This window comes from Chelonoidis abingdonii, chromosome 2 (assembly GCF_003597395.2).
Source record: "Chelonoidis abingdonii isolate Lonesome George chromosome 2, CheloAbing_2.0, whole genome shotgun sequence".
Classification (NCBI taxonomy): Eukaryota; Metazoa; Chordata; order Testudines; family Testudinidae; genus Chelonoidis; species Chelonoidis abingdonii.
Window position 1 is genome coordinate 22,918,164 of NC_133770.1, and position 18,672 is coordinate 22,936,835.

Genomic DNA, 18,672 nt, shown 5'->3' on the forward strand with positions numbered 1-18,672 from the left:
CGAGTGTTGCTAGGGTAAAAGTCTTCCGACGAACGTGCATGCGGCGCGCGCACACCTAACTGGAATGGATAGGAGCAATCACTCGAAGAAGAACCCTCAGTTATTAGCTTTACTACCTCCTCTACCTTTGGCAATTGCCTCGGCTTTCCTATATTCTTCTGCAGATCAAAACAAAAAATCCTGAAATACATTGCCCACATTCTGGAGGGCAAATATCCAATTATGCTTTTAAAAATATCACCAGAAATGATTAGACCACGTATGTGAGATTATATAACCCACATTTTACACATGAAGCATAAAGATGAAGAATCTGATTTATGACATTTTATTTTGATTTGGCAGGGGACCTAGGGAGTCAGCAAAATTACCTTGCAGAAATCACAAAGGCACTAAGATTCTGTTCCCAGTGAGGCCCCTGCCCTGCAACAACAGCAATGACCATAGAGATTGGCAGGCTGAGTTCACCTAGTTTTCAACATCTAACTCAGATTGGCTGGCCTGGGCCTGGGTCCTGATTGGCTGCTGCCTGCTCCCAGCTCTTCTAGCTGCTGGAGAACCAAGTCTTGCTGGTTTCACAGCAGTTAACTCTGGAGGTCTTTCTAGGTAACCCAAGAGGTCCAAACATTGCTGCTTTTCTTTGCTCAAACAAGGCAGTGAAGGTCTCCAGCAGGGGGCAGTGAATGCCTGATATACCCCATCACATAAGCCAAATCCTGAAACTCACTAAATAGAGTGATGTTGCATTTGGTGCAATCATCAGGTGGAAGGATATATAGTGCCTTTCATCACACAGGATTCCAAAGTAATTCACACATTATACATATAGGGAATCCTGCAGCCACAGATGGCACAGGAAAGACAGCCAAAGTAGAGAATCTGCTGAAAAGAATTACAGGAGGTGAAACTTTGACCAAGAACACCTAGACAAAATTCTACTTCTACAAAACATGCCATAAAATCTGTAATGGTCAAATAAAAAAAAAGACTCTTTGTGATCTCATCAGAAAGAGCCATCTACATTTAACACACAGATCTCTGTTTCTTCTAATGCTGAACCCTCTTTTTCCTTTTATTTGCCCACGTCTCTCCACTTTTACTTCTTTTACTCAATGTACTGCAGAAATCTATGAGAGGCTTGATTTTTCATGGGTGCCTAGCACCCTCCACTCCCACTGACTTCAATGGGATCTGCACCTCAAGACATAACTGTAAGGGGGAAAAAAAGAATAATCCTTCCCTTCCCTTCCCTTCCCTCCCTCTCTCTTTCCCTTTGTGACAATACTGCTCACAGGCCCTCTGCGGACTGATTTATTTTAGCCACAAGACTGACACTTGAAGCTTTACAATGGCCAGTTCATTTTCACAGCCCTTAAAGATAACAAATACTCAGTAGTTTTAAATTACTGAATCATTCATTCAACTTAAGATGCCTGAAAATTAACATTTTTATGGCAAGTAATGAAATGTAATTGCATGCAATACAAATATAAGTAAAGGGAACACTGATAAATACCACAAAGTAAATACATCATTCTGCAAATGAATTAGTGTTTAATGAATATCCATTACTAATGGCTGAAGATTACTTGCAGAATGAATACTTTGCTTTTACTATTTATTAAATTAAATTCAAAACATTATTTCAGTTATTAATTTTTTTGTCATTTTTAATCATTTTGGTTCTTTGAGTGAGATGCAAGATGCCGCACATGATCAGGGTCTAGCCTGGAATGATGTGGAGCCATTAAGTCCCTCAGTGGGCTAACCAGATTTGCTGCACACATGTGCAAGCTGCAGTGATTGGTTCACACTTTGGAGACTTCATTGAGAAATTATCTAGAAAGACTGCAATTACTGTATATATTAAGCAACTTTTCTATTAAAATGACACAGTGTGAGTCCTCTGCCTCTCTTTTTTTAGCATAGAGGCTAAAGCAGACTCTGTTGAGGGGTTTGCAGATGCTGCCATTACAACTACTCTCCTGTTTATCTCTGAGGCCAGGCTGTTGCACAAGATCAAAGCTGTTGTTGTAGCCACATCTCAAGAACACTGTCTTCTTTGCTTTGTGCAAGGCACATAGATTCCAAAACGGAGTCTCAAATGTCACTATTTCTACACTGCCTCCTCTGTAAAGTCCAAAGTCTTGTCCTATTGAAGTCAGTGGCAAAGCTCCTATTAACTTCAGTGGGTATGTCTCCACTGCAGTTAGACACCCATGGCTGGCCTGTGCAGTTAACTCAGGCTCAGGGGTCTTGTGTTAAGGGGCTGTTTAACTGCATAGTAGATGCTTGGGCTCGGGCTGCAGCCCGAGCTCTGCAACCCTCACACCTCACAGGGTCTTTGAGCCCATGCTCCAGCCTAGGGTTACCAGACAGCAAGTGTGAAAAATTGGGAGGAGGTGGGTGGTAATCAGAGTCTATATAAGAAAAAGATCCCAAAATCGGGACATCTGGTCACCCTACTCCAGCCCAAGCCCAAATGTCTACACTGCAATTAAACAACCCCTTAGCCCGAGTCCCAGGAGCCTGAGACAGCTGCTCAGGCTAACCGCGGGTTTGTGATTGCAGCGTAGACGTAGCCAGTGGGGCCAGGTCCTGGCTTTCGTTCATTTAAAAGTATGTGTAAAGATGCCACACCTAGCAGTGCAGTTCCCTTCTAGGCCAGTACTACAATGCCAGTAACTACCATGATCCAAAGACCTGCTGAGGCCTGAACCCAGGACCTTCTCACATATGCACAGTATTTATTTATTTATTTTTGGTCAATTCAAAGCAACACTTAGCATTTTTCTTTTACATCTGTTTATTAACTTTTTACTTCTTTCAGGACAAAAGTGAATTTTGCATACGGGCATATTGTGAGTAGGGCTGCACACTCATTGGCGTTGAACTGCTACAACTGAACACAACTTTGTATCTTACAAGGATAATTTTGCATAGTTTTATATTCAAACTGCTCAGTCATTATCATCAGAAAAGCTGCTACCTGTCTGAACTTGTGGCTTTTTGGCATATTTCAGACTTTGGTTTCATATCAAGTTTGAACTGTGCTTTCAATTGGGAAAGGAGTGCTGAGAACATATGCTTAATCCTTGGATGGAGAGATGGCCTGTGGACAGTGCTTAATTTGTGCCAGGGCTGAACCCTGGCACCTCTGGGCTTGGCAGTTCATAGCCCCAGCACCTCTAGGCTTGCTGCATCAGTTACGAAGGTAAAAAAGTTACTTGAGCCCCGGCACCTCTTTCTTTACAACTTAAGCACCGCCTATGGCATCTGGACAGCATCCCCAATGGCCAATTAAGAAGCAGAACCGAAAGTAAGGCAAGGCCAGTCTTTCATAGTTGACATCCTGATAGCAAATGCAGGACTTCAAAGCAAGGATAGAAGTATCGAGGTTTCACATGAAAAGTATATGTGTCTTTCATAGAGAGATAGTGATTCTTGTAGATTGTAAGCTCTTTTCGGCAGGTGGCATCTCACTTTGTATCTTGTACAATGTGGAACATAGGTGCTTAATAAATAGTATTATGCAGAGATAAATGTATCTTATTTTTTATATATATGTGGTTGGATCATGGAGTCACTTTTATATTCAGGAGTTAATATATCATGCCAAGTAACACCAATATTATATAGAAAACATATGTAACATGTAGTGTTCACTTGAAGATAACATTTTTATTCCAGCTAGGGTCTGTCAGAAATATGAATGGTATGCCTCCCATCCCCCACAAAAAGGAGATTAACTTTCATAATCGACTTTATTTTGGGGCAGAGGGCAAATCTCACTATAGTCAAAATACTTATTGCAAAATAAATAAATAAATAAATAAATCCTCCTTACACTTCAAACCATCAGAACGCTGGGTGGGTGAATGAAAACAAACCATGGTTATTCAAAAGCATAAAGGGATGATTTTACAGTTATGACTGAAGCAACAAAACACAAATATGCACAGGATTACGGCCCCAATTCAGGAAAGCACTTAAAGACATGCTATGTTCACCCCTATTTAAGAAAATATTTAAACATATGCTTAAGGCCCAGGACCTAACCAAGTAATTAAATACTTTTTTGAATAGATACACTTTTCTGAATTGGGCTTATGCTACTTTCTTTTTCCATTGAAAAGAGCCCAGGTTGCAAAGTCCAGATCTGGATCCAAATTTCCCACAGTCTGGGAATATTCCAAGCTGTTTTGACTCCAACACTAATTTTTTTCTATGGGCTATAAAAAGGTGATTACGGTAATTGTGATTTAATTGCTTCTTTTCACGACATGTCTTAGCTCACATATATTACAGCACTCTTATAGTATAATGCCATTGTGTACCATCCACTTGCTTTGTATTATTTTAGAGATCATAATGCTGTACACTTTGTACCAATCTACTATTGTCGTTCTGCTGCTTAAAGTCTCCCTCTCACATGTTCATCTCCCTCCCCTACCACACTCTCCTTTGTCTCTTCTGGAAGCTCCCCTCTGCTTCCCAATCAAAAGCTATAGTACCTCTCATTTTATTACATTTTCCCCCAGGGGAACCTGTAACCCAAATTTACCAACCTCTCCCCCATTAGTAAAAACAAAAACAAACCAACCAAAAAACCCACCCTTAGTCACTCAATTCTTTTTCATCCTCATTTACTTTCCATTTAACAGATGGTTGGTGTAGCAGTCAGGCACTGAGGTAAGAACAAAGGTTGGTACTCTGTTGCAGTCTTTTTAGGGTAGAATTAAAGAAGAATTCTCTATCGGAGTAAGCCATCTCTCTTCAATATTTCAATCACTGCATTATTATTATAAAGCTTGTCTATGAAAGGAAGGGTCTCAGAGTGTCATGAACTCCCAGAAAATGTCTAGTCTGCAATGTCTCTCAGAAAAAATGAATGCTCCAGAGAGAAAATAACCTTTGTGTAAGGAAAGATTTGTTCTGCAATATTTTGTGAGCACTGGATTTACAGAGAAGAGATGAATCTTTGCATTAGCATCATCTAGGCACTGAAACCAGCACCGAAATTACATCACGTTGCATGACGCTAGCTATGCTGCTCTCTCCACTCTTCTCCCTGACTGATGTACATAGGGGCTGAGCAGGATTATGGCATGTATGATTCCTATTGCATTGATATATGCCCATGGCAGAATGGCACAATGTGCAATGCTCAATCCTACAGTGGGAATCCAGTTTATTTTCAGTGACATTCTTTAAAAAAAAAATTCTCGCTTACGATATCTCTTCTCAGATGGAATTTCAAGGAGAAGAGAAGGGACAAGCCATTCCTTCAGTTTCTTTTTCACCCAGTGGTGGATTGTTCTCCCACACAACTGCCTCCAATTTTAAATACATTTAAATGCAGGCAAAATGTTCCATACTGGCTCTTGCATGTCTGTCCATAGCAGCAATTCAAACCTTAATACAACACCACTTCTCTTAGCATCCTGAATAGCATGCTCAGGACATGAGAAGGCAACCTCTAGGAGAATACAATAATAGAATATCAGGGTCGGAAGGGATCTCAGGAGGTCATCTAGTCAAACACCCTGCTCAAAGCAGGACCAATCCCAACTAAATCACCCCAGCCAGGGCTTTGTCAAGCTAGACCTTAAAAACCTCTTAGGAAGGAGATTCCACCACCTCCCTAAATAAGCCATTCCAGTGCTTCACCACCCTACTAGTGAAAAAGTTTTTCCTAATATCCAACCTAAACCTCCCCCACTGCAACTTCAGACCACTGCTCCTTGTTCTGTCATCTGGTACCACTGAGAACAGTCCAGATGCATCCTCTTTGGAACCCCATTTCAGGTAGCTGAAAGCAGCTATCGAATCCTCCCTCATTCTTCTCTTCGGCAGACTAAACAATCCCAGTTCCCTCAGCCTCTCCTCATAAGTCATGTGCTCCAGCCCCCTAATCATTTTTGTTGCCCTCCACTGGACTCTTTCCAATTTTTCAACATCCTTCTTGTAGTGAGGGGCCCAAAACTGGACACAGTTCTCCAGATGAGGCCTCTATAATGTTGAATAGAGGGGAATGATCACATCCCTCAATCTGCTGGCAATGCCCCTACCTATACAGCCCAAAATGCTGTTTGCTTTCTTGGCAACAAGGACACACTGTCGACTCATATCCAGCTTCTCGTCCACTGTAACCCCTAGGTCCTTTTCTGCAGAACTGCTGCCTAGCCATTCGGTCCCTAGTCTGTAGCCGTGCACGGGATTCTTCTGTCCTAAGTGCAGGACTATGCAATTTTCCTTGTTGAACCTCATCAGATTTCTTTTGGCCCAATCCTATAGAATGTCCAGGAAGACTGAGGGATCTTCCTGAAAACACCATCCTGGCCACCATGGATGTAGAAGTGCCTTACACCAATATTCCACATAAGGACGGACTACAAGCTGTCAGGAACAGTATCCCTGATGAAGCCATACCACAAACATCAAGTCACACAAATCGGACATCAAGAATGGTAACATACAATAGTCAGTAGGTGAACACTTCAATCTCCCTTGACATTCTATAACAGATTTAAAAGTCACTATTCTTGAACAAAAAAACTTTAGAAACAGACTCCAAAGAGAAACAGCAGAACTAAAATTCATTTGCAAATTTAACACCATTAATTTGGGCTTCAATAGGGACTGGGAGTGGCTGGTTCATTACAGAAGCAGCTTTGCCTCTCCTGGAATTGATGCCTCCTCATCTATTATTGAGAGTGGACTACATCCACCCTGATTGAATTGGCCCTGTTAACACTGGTTCTCCACTTGTGAGGTACTCCCTTCTCCTGATGTGTCATTATATAATGCCTGCATCTGTAACTTTCACTCTATGCATCTGAAGAAGTGAGGTTTTTTACCCAAGAAAGTTTATGCCCAAATAAATCTGTTAGTCTTTAAGGTGCCACCGGACTCCTTGTTGTTCTTGTGGATACAGACTAACAAGGCTACCCTCTGATACTTTCCACCTCCTCTGTCACTAGGTTGCCTCCCTAGTAAAGGGCCCACACTTTCCTTGACTTTCTTCTTCTTGCTAACATACCTGAAGAAACCTTTCTTGTTACTCTTAACATCTCTTGCTAGCTGCAACTCCAAGTGTGATTTTGCCTTCCTGATTTCACTCCGGCATGCCTGAGCAATATTTCTATACTCCTCCCTGGTCATTTGTGCAATCTTCCACTTCTTGTAAGCTTCTTTTTTGTATCAGAAGGGTAGCCGTGTTAGTCTGGATCTGTAAAGGCAGCAAAGAGTCCTGTGGCACCTTATAGACTAACAGAAGTTTTGGAGCATGAGCTTTCGTGGATGAATACCCACTTCGTCGGAGGCATGTAGTTGGAAATTTCCAGGGGCAGTATATATATGCAAGCAAGAAGCAGGCTGAAGACACAAGGTTTTTAGTTCAATCAGAGAGGCTGAATGAGGATTCTACAAACCCATCCCGGACAAAGCATCCCACACTTTCTCAGGCCTGGGTGGGCAGATGCCAGCTTGTCACAGACGCAACCTTGCCAACCTGAAGCATATTTCTCGCAGTAAGCTGCACACCACACCATAGTAACTCTAACTCAGGAAACCAATCCATGCAACAAACCTCAAATGCCACTCTCCCCACATATCTACCACCAGCAACACATTCACAGACCTAACCAGATCTGCACACCATTCACAGGTTCATTCACCTGCACGTCCACCAATGCTGCCATTCATATGCCAGCCAATGCCCCTCTGCTTATGTACATCGGCAACTGGACAGTCTCTACGGAAAAGATAATATGGGACACAAATCAGTATTAGGAATGGCATATACAAAAACCTGGTAGGAGAACACTTCAACCTCCCCTGACCACGCAATAGCAGATCTTTAAGGTGGCATCCTGCAGCAAAAAAAATCAGGAACAGACTCAAGAGAAACTGCTGAGCTTCAGTTCATCTGCAAATTTGACACCATCAGCTCAGGATTAAACAAAGACTGTGAATGGCTTGCCAACTACAAAACCAGTTTCTCCTCCCTTGGTTTTCACACCTCAACTGCTAGAAGAGGGCCTCATCCTCCCTGATTGAACTAACCTCATTATCTTCAGCCTGCTTCTTGCTTGCATATATATACCTGCCCCTGGAAATTTCCACTACATGCATCTGATGAAGTGGGTATTCACCCATGAAAGCTCATGCTCCAAAACTTCTGTTAGTCTATAAGGTGCCACAGGACTCTTTGCTGCTTCTTTTTTGTGTTTAAGATCAGCAATGATTTCACTGTTAAGCCACGCTGGTCGCCTGTCATATTTACTATTCTTTCTACACAACAGGATGGTTTGTTCCTGCAACCACAATAAGGATTCTTTAAAGTAAAATACAGCCAGCTCTCCTGGACTCCTTTCCCCCTCATGTTATTCTCCCAGAGGATCCTGCCCATCAGTTCCCCAAGGGAGTCAAAGTCTGCTTTTCTGAAATCCAGGATTAGTATTCTGCTGTTCTCCTTTCTTCCTTGTGTCAGGATACTGAACTCAACCATCTTATGGTCACTGCCTCTCAGGTTCCCATCCACTTTTGCTTCCCCTACTAATTCTTCCCTGTTTGCGAGCAGCAGGTCAAGAAGAGCTCTGCCCCTAGATGGTTCCTCCAGCTCTTGCACCAGGAAATTGTCCCCTACACTTTCCAAAAACTTCCTGGATTGTCCGTGCACTGCTGTATTGCTCTCCCAGCAGATTTCAGTGTGATTGAAGTCTCCCATGAGAACCAGGGCCTGTGATCTAGTAACTTCTGTTAGTTGCTGGAAGAAAGCCTCGTCCACCTCATCCCCCTGGTCTGATGGTCTATAGCAGACTCCCACAACATCCCCCTTGTTGCTTACACTTCTAAACTTAATCCAGAGACTCTCAGGTTTTTCTGCAGTTTTATACCAGAGCTCTGAGTAGTCATACTGCTCTCTTTCATACAATGCGACTCCCCCACCTTTTCTGCCCTGCCTGTCCTTCCTGAACAGTTTATATCTATCCACAACAGTACTCCAGTTAAGTGAGTTGTCTCACTAAGTCTCTGTTAATCCAATCACATCATAGTTCCTTGAGTGTGCCAGGACTCCCTGTTCTCCCTGCTCGTTTTCCAGGGTTCTTGCATTTGTGTGTAGGCACTTAAGATAACTCGCTGATCATCCTGCTTTCTCAGTATGAGGCAGAGTCTTCCCTTCTTGCACTCTCCTGCTTGTGCTTCCTCCAGGTATCCCACTTCTTCACTTACCTCAAGACTTTGGTCTCCTTCCCCCGGTGAACCTACTTTAAAGCCCTATCAATAAATAAACCTAGTTTAAATATTATCAATAAATATTGGCATGGGAAAGGGGGGAGTCAAGAAAAGACAAGAGTGATACACACTATAAGGAGGGAGAGGAAACAAGGGGACAATCTCAGGCCCAATGAATTTACATCAACTGGAAATCTGCCCCAAAGAAACAAGAAATGCCCCGTCAACTTGCACATTTCACCTCGTTTTTATGTATTTAATTGGCCATTTCAAAATTTTGAGGGTTTTTGTAGGATCTCGGGCATTTTCATTATTTGATGTGAATGGAGAAAAAAAGAGCGTTGAAAATTGAGGACTTGAAAGGAGGGTAGGAAAAAAGCAGAAGAAAGGCGTTGGGATATGTAGAAAAAAGAGTAAATGAGCCAGAAAAAAGGGAAATATTTATTTTCTTGCATACGGCTTCGAAGATGAACATGATCAAATTACATTTCCCACACACACAGTTCCAGACCTTTCAGAGAAAGTGACACTTTTTACACTGTCATTAAAAATGTTTGCAAATTGCACTGTCATATTGGGAATTATAAGGCTAAATTCCGTCCTACGGGAAATGGGTATGGGCTTGTACATGAAGTTAAGGTAAGCCTTCCTCACATATAAGGGAAGAATTTGTTCCTTAAAGAAAAATAAATGCAATAATGAACATACTGTCAAATAGGTTCCCTAAACATTTTTATAATGTATACATATATTATTGAATTAACCACAAAATCATCAAGGTATACAGAGGTCATAAAATTTTGATTTTGCCTTTGATAACTTTCCCTTGGTATTTGCAAGTATTTCATAGGCACTTCCCTAAATTTACAGAGGGAATACATAAGCTATATTACAAATACTAGTGTACCGCCGGTACTCTTAGTGTAGAGAATCCTCAGGGTAGACTCTAAATGCTGAGGTAACATTATTTAACTGTCCTTAGCAATAGATAAGTTCTTAAAATGTAACTGCTGTAAGTCAGTTGCACTTTAAAAATAGCAAGGCCAGGCAGGTGGTGAGCTGTGATTAGGGTGATTACTGCTTCTGATTGACTGCAAATTGTGCACACAGTGAGTCTATGGTAAAGTAGCCTGTTATTTTTGTTCCTGCACAGTCTGTCTCTTCCTTCCCACCACCTTTATCCACTTATGTGTTTCAGCTATCTGCTATGTCTTGTTTTTTAGACTGCAAGCTCTGCGGGGCAAGGACTGTCATTTACTAAATACTTGTATGGTGCTTAACACAGTGATTCCTATGTGTGAACTTCGATTTTGAGTTTGGTTATGAAGCCAGTGACATTACTCCACTGATAAATTCAGCCTCAGAAGCGTAAACATGACCAATAAAGGTTAGTTTATCATTCCTACAATATGTTCCAAACCTAAATGCTAAGGATCAAAAATGAACCCAGGAATTAGTATGTTAGCAAATGGTCAAAAATATACAGATAAAATTCTAGGGTTGTTTTTTAAAAAAAAAACATTATGTTGCAGCCCATACATGTGTCACACTTGTAAATTATCTCCTATTTGTAAAATTATTTCAAGTTTGAATTACATAAAGGATGGAGATAGATTAACATTAAATATGCTGCCCAGAGCAGTTATCTGCAGCATCTCACAATTCATTTCCAGAACATTTTGGTTTTTGTACTGTATGGCTCTTTTGTATAGTCTTGTGACTTAGTACACCTGACCAGCTCATCATGATGGTACTTCTTCAGTATGATTCAGGAGAAATCATAAGAGGCTTTTAAAGGGAATAAAAGGAAAGGTTTTCAGAACAATTCCAAAAAAGAGGGGTCCAGAAATCAATTTGTAATTATCTGACAACACAAATCTAAAGGCTTTTCTGTGATAAGGGTAGTAATACACGGGGCTGTAATGTGAATTATTTCAAAGAATAAACCACTGATTGTCTTCATGACCTATATAGCTTTTAGTGAGCTTTAAAACAAAATTACATTTTATGCTGCTCATGAATGGCTTTTTCTCCTTTTAGAAATGCAGGGGGTTTGTCCCATCTAGTAGGCTTTCAGGTTTAAATAGGACTCAGTTTCTTCCAGTGTTGATACATTTAGTTCCCCTGAAAGTAAAGGCTCTGGCTTTGCCAGAGAGATAAAGCTTCCTCTGGACAAAGTCTATCCTTTTCAGCATGTTTAAAAGCAGAGTACAAATCATCTTGTTATGTTGTTTTCCCACAAAAGCTCAACATTGCAATGGAAATATTTTTTGAAGGGGAAACATTTCATGTTTAAAAAAAAAATGCAATCCACAAATATGTATAGGACAAGTTAAAATATATTCAAATTAAAAATGCAAAAAACGCAAAGGCCTGGCATTTGCAGCTCATTGATCAGGGATTGAAAGTAATAGTTTCAAAATGATTCAGGCTCTCAGGAACCTAAGTCTCCTTGACTTTCAAAAATAGGACTTAGGAGCTTTTGAAAAATTTACCGTGTGTCTTTGAATGTGTTTGTACAGGAGCCTCTGGGCTTCTATCACGTATTGAGTGATATCAAACTCAAAACTCACTGAATCTGAGCTAGAAGTCTTCTTGGAATGGTCACTCTCACTGGTTTTCTTGTGCTTGCTCTTCTGGTCATTCAAAACAGGAAGGTTACTTACCTTACAATAACTGGAGTTCTTCACAAAGTGTGGTCCCTATTGGTATTCACTGTGGGTGCTCATGCACCCCATGCACCCAACACTGAAAACTCTTCAAAAGCAGTGTCCATCGATCTGCATCATCTTCTCCAGTTTCGACTCTGCTGTGAATAACCTAGTATAAGGAGCCGAAGCAAAGGGGAAGGAGAGTCGGTCATGAATACCCATAGGATCACAAATCTTGAAGAAGTCCACTTACCGTAAGGTAAGTAATCTTCCTTCTTTTCTTCTACGAGTGCTGGTTCCTATAGGTATTCACTGTGGATGATTCCCAAGCAGTATCTACTGAAGAGGAGGTTGCAAGGATGTGCTCTAAACTACTGTTCTTGGAAATGCTGAACCTAACGAAGCATCCTTACCTGAAGTTTGAACCAGGGCATAATACCTACATATACAAGCAGAGCCCCAGGTTTCTGCTCTATGGATCTCAGAGGGGAATTCTTTATAGGGAAGCCACTGAGGCAGCTTGAATTCTGGCTGAATGAAGCTTGGTAGATTGGGGAGGAAGGGCTTCCGTAAGTTCATACCGGAGAAGGATGAAGTTGGAAATCCATTTTGAGAGTCCCTAGGAAGAGAATGCTTCCCCATTCATCCTCTCAATGTCAGAGACAAACCACCTCAGAGATCTTCTAGGGGGCTCCATTCTATTCAGGTACAAGGCTAAAGCTCTGGGTCTGACCAGGGAATGGAGTCTCCTGTCCTCACTACTACTGTGAGATTCTGGATACACTACAGGTAGATGTAGGGTTATCATACGTCCATATTTTCCCAGACATGTCCGGATTTTTGGTTCTCAAATCGCCATCCGGGAGGAATTTCCAAAAAGCCGAACGTCAGGGAAAATAGGGAGGCATAGTAAGCCTAGAGTTACCTGGAGGAGCTGCGTGTCTGGGATACTCGCCCGGCTCGGGCTGCTCCGTGCACTGCTGCCCCGAGCCACTCTCCCTGTGAGCACCTGCCATCCTGCCCACAGCCAGCCCCTCTCCAGCCCCTGCTGCACCCCCTGCCCTGCCTCCAGCTAGCCCCACGCCCCCTGCCCTCCCCGCAGCCAGCCCCTGCCTCCAGCCAGCTCCACACCCCCTGCCCTGCCTCCAGCTAGCCCCACATGCCCTGCTCTGCCCGCAGCCAGCCCCTGCTTCCAACCAGCCCCACACCCCCTGCCCTGCCTCCAGCCAGCCCCACATCCCCTGCTCTGCCCGCAGCCAGCCCCTGCTTCCAGCCAGCCCCACACCCCCTGCCCTGACTCCAGCCAGCCCCTCACTCCAGCCAACCCCACACACCCCCTGCCCTGCCTCCAGCCACCCCGTCTCCAGCCCCTGCCGCACGCCCTTCCCACAGCCAACCAGCTCCACACACCCTGCCCCACCTCCAGCCAGCCCCACACCTCCAGCCCACAGCCAGCCCCTGCTGCACCCCCTGCCCACAGCCAGCCCGTCTCCAGCCCCTGCCGCACCCCCTGCCTGCAGCCAACCAGCCCCGCACATCCTGCCTTGCCTCCAGCCAGCCCTACACCCCTTGCCCATAGCCAGCCCTTCTCCAGTCCCTGCCGCACCTCTGCCCACAGCCAGCCCCACACTCCTTGCCCGCAGCCATCCAGCCCCACACCCCCTGCCCTGCCTCCAGCCACCCCCACATCCCCTGCCTGCAGCCAACCAGCCCCACACCCCCTGCTCTGCCTCCAGCCAGCCCCACACCCCCTGCCCACAGCCAGCCCCTGTTGCACCCCCTGCCCTGCCCGCACCAGCCCTGCATCCCCTGCCTTCCCCACAGCCAGCCTTTGTCTCCAGCCCCTGCCACACCCCCTGCCCTGTCTCCAGACAGCCCCACACACACCCTGTCTCCAGCCAATCCCGCACCCCCCAGCCTTCAGCTAAGCCCGCACCCCATCTCCAGCCAGCTCTACGCCCCCTGCCCTGCCTGCAGCCAGCCCCGCACCCCCTGCCTCCAGCTAGCCCTGCCCCATGCCCCTGTCTGCAGCCGGCCCCACGTTTACTGGTGCCCTGCACTTCCCAGGGCAGTAACCCCGCACACCTGCTTCAATGACGGGGGCAGGGAGCAGCTGGGACGCACACATGTGAAACAGATCTCATTTCTAGTTCAGGTCCATCTTTTTAAAAAAGAACTTTAGGTGGGGTTACCATATGTCCGTATTTTCCTGGACATGTCAGGTTTTTTGGTTCTTAAATCAACATGCAACAGCGAAGGCTATCTCCCCCCCCACTTGGTGGAGTGTCCTCTTTTTTGAATGTTCAAATATGATAACCCTAGGTAGACAGACTGTTTGATTCAAGTGAAAATCAGAAGAACCTTGGTGATCAACCTGGGGTGTAATCTCAGCGAGACTGTCACTGTGAAAGATCCAATGCAATGTAGTTGCAGTCATGCTGGTCCCTGGATATGAGAGAGACACAATGTGGGTGAGGTAACATCTTTTATTGGACCAATTTCTGTTGGTGAGAGACAAGCTTTCGAGCCACACACAGTTCTTCCAGTCTGTGAAAGATACTCCCATCCCAGACCTGAAGAAGGGCTCTTTGTGGCTCAGAAGCTTGTCTCTCTCACAAACAGAAGTTAGTCCAATAAAATATATTATTTCACCCACCTTGTCTCTCTGTGAAAGATCATATAAGGCAGTCTGCCATGAGGGCCCCGAGCTTACCCACTCTCCTAGCTAAGATGACAGTAGTTAGGAAAGCTACCTAAACTGCTAAGATATGCAAGTTTCCAAGGGCTCAAATGTCAAGTTCGTCAGTGCCCAGAATGCACAGGTTTCAGTACTGTCAGGCAGTGCCAGAACAAGGGTGAGGCAAGTGAGGCATTTGCCTCGGGTGTGCAAAGCAGAGGGGTGCAGCTCTACCACGATCGGCAGTGCTTCAGCAGCAGCTCTACCACCGTCGCTTCTTTGGTGGCAATTCAGCGGCCAAAGAATGAATGAAGCGGCGCCAAAGAATGAATGAAGCGGCGGTAGCAATTCGGTGGCAGGTCCTTCTCTCTGACAAGGACTCAGGGACCCGCCACCAAATTGCCACTGAAGAGCCTGGAGCTGGCCCTTGCTTCAGGCGCAAAAATTCCTTGTTACGGCTCTGCTGTCAGGAACATTCTAATAATGCCTTTTAGGAACTTGACTGTTGCAACATGGATGAAAACTGAGCAGTTCTCCACCAAAGGATGAAAGGCACTAATATATGCTAATTGTAGTGAACGGATAGATAACCCCATTGTGAGGAAGCTGAGATATTTTGTCCAGGGGGTCTCTGCTCAGAGTACAATCCTTTCTCAGCCATCCCTGAAGCCTTGTGAAGGGGATCACATAGGTGCATGAGGCCACATGGCCCAACAGGACTAAGCAGGACCTGACTGTAGTCTGGAGGCTGAGTCAAAGTTGAGTAATCAGATCTCTCATCACAAGGAATCTGTCCTGAGGTAAGTATGCCCTGGCCATGATCCAGTCCAGATTCACTCCAATAAATTTTATAACTCTTGTGGGCATTAAAGTTGACTTTTCCAGATTTACTTGAAGTTCCAAGGCGTAAAACAATGATCAAGTAGGGAGGTGACTGCTGCCTGAACCTCAGGATACGACCATTCCATGAGCAGCCAGTCATCTAGATAGGGAAACCTGGGTTGCCCTGTCAGTGAAGGTGTGCCACTACCATAGCCAGAATTTTGTAAAGACTCTCAGGGCCATTGATAGGCTGAAATGGAGCCTATATTGGATGTGTTCTAAGCTCACTGTAAAATGCTGGTATCTCTTGTGCGCAGAGTGAATATCTACATGGAAATAGTTATCTATCAAAACGAAAGCTTCATTCACCTTTGTTCAGGGAGGGGATTATAGCAGACAGTGTAATCATGCACAATCTTGAATGACAGATGAACGTATTCAGTTGTCTTAGGTCCAAGATCCCCCAACTCCCTTTCTTTGTGGGGTGGAGTGAAGCGAGACTCACCAGTGCAGCGCCTCCTGCTGGTTATCCTGGGAATTAGCTCTCTAGCGTATGGAGCACCTCCTACTGTCCAGTGTCTCGCCTGCCTCAGGCCCTCAGGTCCCTCCTGGAACCCGGTGCCCTTTTCCTCGGGGTTCTGCCCCCAATACCCCACCACACTCTCACCCACCTTGCCTCAGCAGCTACTGCCACTCACCATCAAGCCCCTGTTCACTGGGGCAGTATGCAGTCTGTCATGGCCACTCATCACTGGCAAGGAGGTTGGACCAGCTGCTTCTGCCTAACCCCAGGCTGCATCTCTGTAGCCCCAGTATCTTTATAAGCCTTCACCAAGGCCTGCAGCCTGGAGTTTTACCAGGCTGAAGCTCTCCAGCTCCCTTGCCCTATTCCCCAGCACTGCTCTAGTTTAGGTACCTTCCTCTCAAGCAGCTAGCCCTTCCTACTCCAAGGCTAGAGTGACACTTTTTCAGCTCCTGGCCCCCAGCCCTCTTATCAAGGCCAGGTGGGCCCTAATTGAGCTGGCCACAGCTGTGGTCAGCCACTCCCTCAGCTGCTCTCAATCCTTGTTCTCCAGGAGTGGGGAAGCCACCCCACTACATGGGGATTAGGGTGTATTTGGAGTAATGCCCCCCCCACTCCCTGCTGGGGAGGTATGGGGTCTTTTGCCCCTAGATGGATTAGGAAGTTCACTTCCTTTTTGAGAACTCTCTTGTGAGAAAGGTCCCTGAAGAGAGTCCAGGCATATTAAGGCCCCATGAACAATGTGGAAACAAGGGGGGACCCTTAATTGCAAAACTGTCTAACTAAAGCTAAACTAAGCTAATATAAACTATTTACAAAATTATTTACAAAATCAAAATTTGAAAGAAACACTACTCGGCTACAGACACAAGCCTTATACACATTATAGAGTTGGAATTGTAATGAGTCAATTTTTATGAGAACTATGACTTCATTAGTATTAATTTTTGCTACAATTCTATTGATTCATACAAAGTATTCTGAAAAGTTTTAAGTGTTCCTTGAATTACATTAAATTGAAACCCTATTGGCAATCAGTACAGAACTCACTTTGATAAATCAGTCCCAGACCTGCTAGCAATCAGCCAGTCTCATCTCCTAAAGCACCTGTCTTAGCATATGTTAACATTTCCTTGCTTTAGCAGTGGATCCATCTTGGGTGAAACTTGGTACATGCTACTGGTACCAAGTTGCTTCTAATTCAGTTTGTTTCCTATTCTGTGCACAAAAAACATATTCCAATCGAATTCTCCTCCTGGAACTTGAGGACATGCTTTCATGATCAAATATCCCCATTAATGTTTTCTTTCTGTTGATCAGTCAACCTTATCTCATTCTGTCTTGGAAAGAAAGTAGCACTTTCATCATCCACTCCTGGCAGAGATTAAACCTAAGGCTCCTTGCTGATATGTAGTGTAGCAGGTTCTTCTCTTCCACTCCAAGCCAGACTGGGTCTTCTCATCCCCAGTCACTCATTCTCCTGAGAGTTTTTTTGACAGTATCAAATTGCTTCTCCTTATACACAATAATGTAACCTGGGGCATGGACCTTATATGTTTGTACAATGCTTAGTACGGCAGAGCCCTGAATGAGGCCTTACTAAAAAGGTACTGCCAACACATACTTACCAACATGCCTACCGTTGGCAGGCAGGCACCACTCATTTAATAACTTTAGCTTTTATTGTAGAATAATTGTATCCCTAAAAGCAATATGTCTTTTTCTTTTCTTAGGTTTCAAAAGGTAATACAGGCTACTTAATAAGCAAGCTTTATTTGTCTTTAAAGCTTAACCCAGGCTAAACAGCTGGAGATCTCTTGCTTATGCCTTGAAACACCATGTCCCCTCCTCAACACCCACACCCTCCAAGCAGCATAAAGAGCCTTAGTTCCTTTGGTTTGGGGGGTTTATCCTCTTCCTGCCATGTGCTCTGTGCTGCCAATTTGCTGATAGGAGGAGTCCACTTACATGACTCATCTTCAAGGGAGGAAAGCAAAACTGCAATAAGAGTCTTTAGTTGATGATTCCTCAATCCAGATGTAAAGAGTTTCTAGTTGTAAGATCCAATCCTAGCCAGCCTGGTATGAATGGGTCTCCTCTTTCAAAGGGGCATAACAATTTCTGTAGAAAAGCAGCTCTTCGCACTAATTAATGTATCTCTGCTGTATGGCAATTCATACAGATACAGAGGCTCACAATACAACCACTCAAATATTACACTACAATACAGAACATAGATATTACAAATAAGATTGACGCATGGAGCACCTCACAAGCATTCAATAGAGCCTAACTACTAAATATTTTCTTATAATTCTAATATCAATTTGTCAGTATTAACCCACAAGTGAACCAAACTGATTCCAGCTATGGATCTGTCAGTGTTCAGTTAAAACATGGGGACATTGGCATGCGCTGGCACCTGGCCTGCCAGCATCAGAGTCATCCTCTTAGCATCACATTTCTAACTTCATCTCCCTGACTCCCTCAGAGATTTAGGGAGCTGAGATATACAAGTCCCATCTAGAAGTTACTAAAGTTTTTTCAGTTTGTAAATAATTTGCCCTATGCAGTCACTGAAGAGTGAACAAAAAGCAGCACAAGCAGTGACAAATTAGCAAACACTTGTTCTTTTCTCCATCAGAGTCTACCTCAGCTGCAAGTGATCTCAACAAAACCGGTACAGACAAAGATTACTAAGTTTGAAAATACATCACACACTATAGGGTCAAATCTGCAATGCCTGTTTGGCTTCCTTC

General features: G+C 44.1%; 1 protein-coding gene across 3 annotated transcripts in view; it reads right to left on the reverse strand.

Moving 5' to 3' along the window:
• Positions 1-18,672, reverse strand: part of PTPRN2 (protein tyrosine phosphatase receptor type N2) — a 1,143,575-nt gene that overhangs the window by 741,865 nt on the left and 383,038 nt on the right. The gene's annotated exons all lie outside the window — the stretch shown is intronic.